General features: G+C 41.2%; 1 protein-coding gene across 2 annotated transcripts in view; it reads right to left on the reverse strand.

The window, feature by feature from the left end:
• Positions 1–8,807, reverse strand: part of LOC110492595 (protein NDRG3) — a 58,590-nt gene that overhangs the window by 34,893 nt on the left and 14,890 nt on the right. The gene's annotated exons all lie outside the window — the stretch shown is intronic.

Genomic DNA, 8,807 nt, shown 5'->3' on the forward strand with positions numbered 1-8,807 from the left:
AAACCGAGAGAGAAACAGCGGCTCCGTTGCCATGGACACCGAGTGTCCTCTTAACATTGCTCACTAGATAGGAACAGGATGCTGTAGTGGTAGATCAGCATGTGTGGACTGGAGCTCTGTTACCCACAGAAAGGGAGCAGAACTGGGAAGAGAGAAGAGGATTAGAGAGCAGGAAGAATCCTGTTAACCAGAGATGGAGAGCACTAGAAATGAGGACATGAATAAGTAATGACATGGAGGGGGAGCATTGATGTACTAGTACTGACACCATCTAACGTCTGGCTGGAAATTGTCAGTATAATAACTGCTACACTTCTATTTTATGACAAAGCCATTTAAAATGGAAACGCGATTCAATCGCAGTAGTAGCCTAGCTACTCAAGTTGTCAAAACCCCTAAATGGATACTAGTATGACAGTTCAGCCATTCACTGGCAGACATTTTCCACTGAACACTAACAGTGCACCAAAATAATTCCCATATTATTGCACACAGAGGGTGCAATAAGAAAGGGAAAATAAAGTGTGTCGTGTGCATTTGGGCATGTCAACACCGAACCTCATCTCCCTCCCCATGGGGTGTCAGTGGGGACAGTCCCTTACCCTGTCGCAGTAGGGGAGCATGTGACCGAGTGTCATCACGGTGTGGCCAACGTCTAAGCGCTACAGTAGTGGTGAAATGAGCCAGGAGAGAACCAACAAGACAAGGATCTAGCAAATGGCCTCAGGATCACATGCAGTGGATATCATCCTGACTGTCATGATGAATGTCCTGTGGTTTATTGAACACTTCTCACTCTCTCTCTCAGTGCTGCGATGTCTTTTTAGTGAACGTTGCCAAGTCTGTCCCAGTTCTAAATCTAATTATATGTGGGGTAGATGAAGACTTCACAGCATGCCTGTGTCTCACACGGTCTCGTTCACATAATCTGGAAGGCATTTTTTTTTACAGAAAACAAAAGGGATTTGAAAGTGTGGGCTGAAAATAGAATGCATCTTTGATGGGCACATTGATGAAGAGATTTTCAGCAGAGAAGTCAACACAGCCTACCACTCAAATATGTCTCTTTCTATAGTATTGACTAAATTACAAAACAGGCAGGAAAAACCAAACCTGTGAAGCCCACTAACAGGACGCTGTAAGTGGACGGAGGACAAAGCAACAGCTTCGTACAATCCCTCTCAATTAAAACCAGATCAGCCGAGCGTACTGGAGACCGGAGGAGAGGTATTATTCCAGGAGAAGGGATGGATCCAACACTTCATTCAGTGCGACAAAGCCAAGAGAAAACCCTGTAGTGGCTGATGATGGTTGCGCTTGCTGACCCAGGAGATGATTGTTAGCATAACTCTGCCTGACTGCACTACTGATGGATCACTGGAGACGTCCTGAACGAAGCAGCCATTATTTCTCCCACCATGTTAGGTCAGCTCAATGACTATGCTAAGGGATTTGCTTTCAGGAAGAGTTGAATGAAGTAGATGGCAGTCAAGGACAAAGGCATTACATTGTCAGACAAATAACTGCTATAGCCATCCATGCTTTCTCTTCTTTCAAACTCATTGAGTCATTTTCGCTGCTGTATTTTAACGTTCAGCAAACGTCCCTCTTCAAATAGTCTATTAGTATAAGAAATGCTCAAAAAGATGACCAACCATCTATTCTAGCTTTTCATGGGAGAGCAGTTTCATTGTGCAATAGAACACTGCAGAGGCTATAGCTAAATTAGAATCTTATGCATATTAAACCACAAGTTATTAGCTAAATATAAGGCTAATACTGCGTTGAATGAATTACCTGAAAGAGGGAGGCTAGGACATCTACCTTGAACAGGATTATATATTATGGATGCAATTTGAATGTCTTTCTCTCTCCATAAATTCCAATGTGCTTGTGTCCCGAGACCGCAGCAAAAAAAAACAAAAAACTAAGTGGCTTTTCATTTAGTTACATGTCCAGCACTGGCCACGAACGATGTGTTTACAATACTGCGTTGGTAATAAAGCATTATTTGTTCGACCGCAACTTCTGGAGCTAGCTAGCGTCTAGCTAACTAGTGGTTCCTCCTTTAAAAGTAGCGAGCTTGCACCGCAGGACTTGGAGGTACCCAGCGTCACGGCTTCATTGCGCCAAACCACAACAAGGGGGAGTTAGAGCACTCATTATGCATTTGGGTCCCAAGGGTTTTATATGGCCAATCATATCGAGTGGTTCCAATGATGAATTTGACGCGAGCCACCCGTCTCTTGTTGAAGATGGCTGACAAAACATTACGGTGGATCCAAATGCAAGTAGTTATAACGTCATAACGAGTCAAGCAAAAAATGTACAATTGAGAGGAATATGTTAGTTAATGTAGAGAAACATTTGTGCATAATTTTTCGGTCATAAAGTTAATTTACGAAAATTGCTATTTAGCAAGTTCGCCGACTAGCTAACATTAGCCAGCTAGCTAGCTAGCTAGTGTTATGACAGGGGAATTAAGTTATACATTTGTGTTGTTTAATATTTTAGGGACTCCTGAGAGAATTTTACTGTAATTTAATTATACCAATATGTATTCATTAATTGAATTCCCTTAATCTATTTTATGAGAATTTGTAAGATTCTTGTTTGCATAAAATAGATGGAGACCAGTCTTTTCAATAATAGGTAACAGAATTTATTCTCGGGGGGCGCTGCCACGTTACCACGAGCGACAGTTTATATACAATAACATGACGTCATTTCATTGCTTAACAGAATCTCCTGTACCTGAACTGGCTGACAGAGGGCACAGCCGGGACAAAGGGAACTTTAAAAGTCCATTCTGACCCCCCGAACACATACACAGGACACACAACACAACTGAATTAACTTTTGACCCCTCAAAATTATTGATCACCACTTAGCTGACAGTTCTAATTAACAGAAAAGACAGTGAGTGCATTCCTAGGTTATCTAAAAACACCCCAGAGCCAAGTTTCGTTGGTTCAACCATAGGTTAACTACCTTATCTGTTTACTTAATCCACAACCCATTCGTTTCTTCCTAGTTGGAATGGTGTTCATTAACTTTAATTACTCCTTGTCTGTGTCACACAATCCCTTCTTATGAACTCATATTGTTAATCAGATATAATAAAAACAGAATATAAGTTTACTTAGTTACAGTTCTATTTAAAATGAGAATATTGTTTATTCATAATATTTCAGAAAACCAGCAAACTTGCCCTGTCATGGAGCTGAAGTAACTTAGCTAACTAACTATTTACTTATTGTGTAGTAGAGGATAAAAATAACTGCATGTCTATGGATGTTTAGCTAGAAACAGTATGTAGCCAATCTGTGTATGGAACCTAAAACATTTGGTATGAATATTAGTTCAGAACCAGAATCTATGAACCTCAGCTATCACAGTTGTTGTATCAACTTCAAGTCTGGATGGCATTAATGAAGCCTATGGATTGAGTAGAATATAATAACTTTATTGTGCCAAGGATGCAAGTCCTATATACATATACTGTAGTTATTACCACACAGGAGATTCTCACATTGTAAAATGTGCAGTGAATATGTTCACCGATCATGTACTCTTCCTTGGCAAATAAAGGTGCGGTTCAGGTATAAATCTCAGACATTCTTTTTCAGTCATATCAAACTCCATTATTTGAATGATGCTGTGTCTGCATGTATATATTACAATTATACACTTCCAACAGTGTTTACCACTCCTGCTCCTGGGACATCAATGATTACACATTGTAACTATGCAATAGACTAGAAACATGATTTAATAAAAGCTGATTTGTAGTTCATATATATACAGAAAATAATATATGCATATCTAACTCCATCTGCATCAATCTCAGGACACAGGATAGTATTTCAATGAGATACTTAATTTCAACCAGTGGAGAATGTGAAACGCTTTATTGAAAGAAGTTCATTATCCAGGTGTTATAAATACTTACTGCATTATAATTATGATAATTGTAATATATTATAAATACAAGTTCAATCTGTACTTCAATGCACATATGGTGTGCATTATAAAACGAGGAAGAAAGACGAGGTGGGGAGAGAGGTGTAGAAGACAGAAAGAGGTAAGAACAGCGGCAGACAGCATATGATTAATGAATTACAGTGCTACCCTAATATTCTCTCAGTTCATCACAATTGCGGTGTCTCCTAACCAGCCTTGGGCTCCCAGTTGGCCAGAAGGTTGAGGTGGCGATGACGGGACTGGCTTCCTCACATCAAAACATACCTGCAGAGGAGTGACAGATTGATAGAGAGAGAGCATGATTAAGCCTTGTTTTTTAAATTATTCTAACATGGTCAGTCATCATATTCATCAGGAGATCAAATGCAAAACTGACCTTGGATCATTAACTCTGGGACTACTACATCTGTCTGTATTTCAATGTATAGCATCTCTTTAATAATACTTCCTGTTGACCCGACCAAGTGACCTCTCACCTATGATCATGCTGTGCCCTATGTCATCTAGTTCAGATACAGGAGGGGTTCACAAAAACAGCTGATATAACCTAGAGGATTTAGGGAGCAGGGGGATGAAGATGTCTATTTCAGGATACGTCAGTACAGCACATAAAGCTGAACACCAGACTGGTATTGTGGTTGTTCATTAGGTGATGGGAAATATGCAATGATACCTTCACCATCTTCACTCTGCAGAGACTCCCTAACTCTTCGTGAAAGAGTGTTCTTTCATCCTTCTGTAAAAAAAAAGCTAATCGTTTCACTGTCATGAAATAGGATTATATATCGACTATGAAACAAATATGACATGGCCTGCTTAGGAGTTGCCATTAAAGAAAGTTAGATTAAATCAACTGAAAATGGCGGGAACAGGCATTCATAGCTAAATGTCTTTGGTTAGCTTGAGAGAAATAATTGCATGATTTATATGTATGTATGGAATATAGTAGAATGTTATGAACCGACACTGGGGCTAAATACTAGCTTTGTAAAAGTTGGATGGAAGAACGCCCAGTGCTGCTTACCTGAGATGCCATCATCACACAGTCCTTCTTCGTAGGTATCCGCTTAGACTTCCATTGTGTCCGATTTTTTTTCTTGTTGCTTTCAGAACAATTATAGCATAACAATTTGCCTGTGAATAACCACACCTTCATACAAAGGTGCAGAATTCTTGATGCACAACCGAAGATGCTGCTATATCCTGCCAGCCCACAAGCGAGCCACTCAGGCGCAGAATGATAACGCTTGCAAGAGGGAAAGGAACACCACAATTTGTTGCAAGTTGGGGAGGGGGGTTAATAGCTGAACAATAGACTGTTCAACCATTAAAGAATAGTCTAATAGCCGAGCTAGGTCTGAAACCCCCCCCCCCCCCCCCCCCCCCCATCATAGACCAGATTTGCCCTAACGACCAAGGGGTAGCTTGCTACTCAAAGCAATAAAGTAATGACTTTTCAAATAAGTTACCTTACACGTTATGTTGGCTGACAATTTGTTAGCTACGCTGTCCTTACCAACCACATAGCATATCATTACAGTAGTATGTACCGGTATGTTAGCTATCTACCTAACGTTAGTAGTTATACATCAAACTTGACAGTATATTAACTATAGGCTAACTAACAACCCAACGTTTATTGACTTGATTATTCCCGTCATTCTTAGCTTAGCTAAATGGCATAGTCGTTGTGTGTTCAAGGGACATTCGGGTGATTTTGTAAATTCGCTCTGGCAATCTACTCCGATTTCAGAGCACTCTCGTCTGACTGTACCAGAACGCAGAATAATGCATTTACGAGTGCTCAACACCGGTTGAATATGGCCTGTGTCAGTAAACATCAGAAAAAAAGGGAAATTAAATTGTTTCCAGCAGCACAGTCACCAACGCTCTGGTTAACCTGCTCTGCTAGAGCAAGTAAAATGGTCAAGAATGGTCTCATTTGTGTCTGGAAATTTATTTACGAGCGTCACGTTGTACAGCGCCATATTTTCTGTTCCATCCTAAAGAGAAAAATAAAAACCGGCCGATTAATCCGTATCGGCTTTTTTCGGTCCTCCAATAAAATCGGTATTGAAAAATCACAATCGGTCAACCTCTAGTACAGACATGGCCTGCTCTCACTTATGTAAGGAATTAGGCACTTTCCAATGTTTACTACAGTATGTATTGTAGACTGCACAGTAGCCTAATAAACAAAAACATTGAACAACGAATTACTATGGGAATAGATATCACCGATTTACCGAAATATTGGAAGAAAGCCATCTAGTGAAGGCAAACAATTTAGAGAAACCTCCAATCCTGTAGTCTACTCCCTACCGTCACGTCACGTTGTACAGAGTCATATTTTCCATTCAATCCTAACGGAAACCCTGAGGGCTTCGTTTTTCCTCTGAATAGAAACACCATAATATTAATTAAGGCAAATTTCTTAAAATCAATCACTTATACTATGTTATTACAAAAAAAGGTTTTAAAATTGTCTGGTAATGCCAATACGGAATACTATCAAATGCTTCTCAAAGATGCCCTCTGGTGGTCAAACTAGCAATAACAGAAAAATGTCACATTTTAATGACATGCCACAGAATTCTGCAGCAGCACACAAGGTGTGCCGCAACTTTAAAGGAAGAACCACTGTAGCACCAATACAGCCAGCATAGTGCAAGGAGGAGCACTGCCAGAGCCCTGCAAAATGACCTCCAGCAGGCCACAAATGTGTATGTGTCTGCTCAAACGGTCAGAAAGACACTCCATGAGGGTGGTATGAGGGCCCGACGTCCATAGGTGGGGGTTGTGCTTATAGCCCAACACCGTGCAGGACATTTGGCATTTGCCAGAGAACACCAAGATTGGCAAATTCGCCACTGGCGCCCTGTGCTCTTCACAGATGAAAGCAGGTTCACACTGAGCACGTGAGACGTGACAGTCTGGACACGCCGTGGAGAACGTTCTGCTGCCTGCAACATCCTCCAGCATGACCGGTTTGGAGGTGGGTCAGTCATGGTGTGGGGTGGCATTTCTTTGGGGGGGGCCGCACAGCCCGCCAGAGGTAGCCTGACTGCCATTAGGTACTGAGATGAGATCCTCAGACCCCTTGTGAGACCATATGCTGGTGCGGTTGGCCCTGGGTTCCTCCTAATGCAAGACAATGCTAGACCTCATGTGGCTGGAGTGTGTCAGCAGTTCTTGCAAGAGGAAGGCATTGATGCTATGGACTGGCCCGCCCGTTCCCCAGACCTGAATCCAATTGAACACATCTGGGACATCATGTCTCGCTCCATCCACCAACGCCACGTTGCACCACAGACTGTCCAGGAGTTGGCGGATGCTTTAGTCCAGGTCTGGGAGGAGATCCCTCAGGAGACCATCCGCCACCTCATCAGGAGCATGCCCAGGCGTTGTAGGGAGGTCACAGGCACACACTACTGAGCCTCATTTTGACTTGTTTTAAGGACATTACATCAAAGTTGGATCAGCCTGTAGTGTGGTTTTCCACTAATTTTGAGTGTGACTCCAAATCCAGACCTCCATGGGTTGATACATTTGATTTCCATTGATCATTTTTGTGTGATTTTGTTGTCAGCACATTCAACTATGTAAAGAAAGCAGTGTATTTAACTGTACTAGAATGCTTAAAATTGGCCACTAGCATTTTAAATATGTTTTTTTTGGGGGGGGGGGCAAGGAAAATAACGTTATCGGCCAAAAATGTCATATCGGTGCGTCACTAATATTCAGTTCTTAGCCAGTAATTAACAAAATTATAATAAAAAGGGTAGCCAGCCAGCGAAAGTTAGCTATTAGCCTAGCCAGCCTAGACAACCAGCACGGCTACGGTCGACATGCTAGAGCCCAACTACTGATGATCAGTTAACACAAAACAAAAACAACCGCAGAACAAAAGAGCAGATACCATCGAATGGGCCCCAGCCATCAGTCTGTAAGTAAGAGTGGGAAATTCAATAGCGAGAAAATTTCTAAATGGATAGCTTCCAGATGTCAAGGTGGAAAAAGTTACAAAAACACTTGCGTAGCCTACTTGGCAGAGAACATGACAAATAGTAGACAAAACAAAAAGGAGAAGAGACGAGGTACCACTGTTACACAATTAGAGCAAGCAAGAATGATTCTTTCATTTTGAGTCCACTGCAAGAAGGCACCAGAGCCTGCAATGCTAAAGCTTTCCAACTAGATAATACAGCCACAAAGTCTGTGAAAAAATCAAGGTGTTGCTAACGTTACCCAGCCTGAGCTAGCATATGAACTCTTTAGCAGAGTAGATCCTCCATATGACGTTGAGAAATAGTGCATTGTGGGTAGTTAAAGATATCTGGAAATAAGTTAAATATAAAAATAGTAGTTATAGGTAAGCAGATCGTGACAACTAACTAAGACTTTGACCACATGGTGTTGTTACTTTGGTCAGTAAAAACACATCCTCCCTACCCTTTAAAGCAACGATTTGAGTGATAGAGTTTAAAAAAAAATAATAATAAAAAAAAAATTGTGCAGCTGCTTTTTTACAAGTAAAAAATAAGGTGACCCCCCCCCCCAAGCCAGATGGTGATGTGTAAATTAGGCACGCATAGGCTATGCTGCAGCAAATGTACCTGTCGCAAGAAAACAATATGATACATGCATTGTAAAATGCGAATCCGTATGAGATGCACCACCTGTCCCCACTCTCAGCATCGATGATTGATCATGCAGACAGAAGCCATAGAGAAGCCAGATTTAGACATTGCATATAATTTAACAATTCAATTTCACGTCATGCTGTTGATAGAAATAAATCTTTATATTTTACCGGTTTCTCA

The sequence above is a fragment of the Oncorhynchus mykiss genome, chromosome 16 (genome assembly GCF_013265735.2).
Source record: "Oncorhynchus mykiss isolate Arlee chromosome 16, USDA_OmykA_1.1, whole genome shotgun sequence".
NCBI classification, from domain to species: Eukaryota; Metazoa; Chordata; class Actinopteri; order Salmoniformes; family Salmonidae; genus Oncorhynchus; species Oncorhynchus mykiss.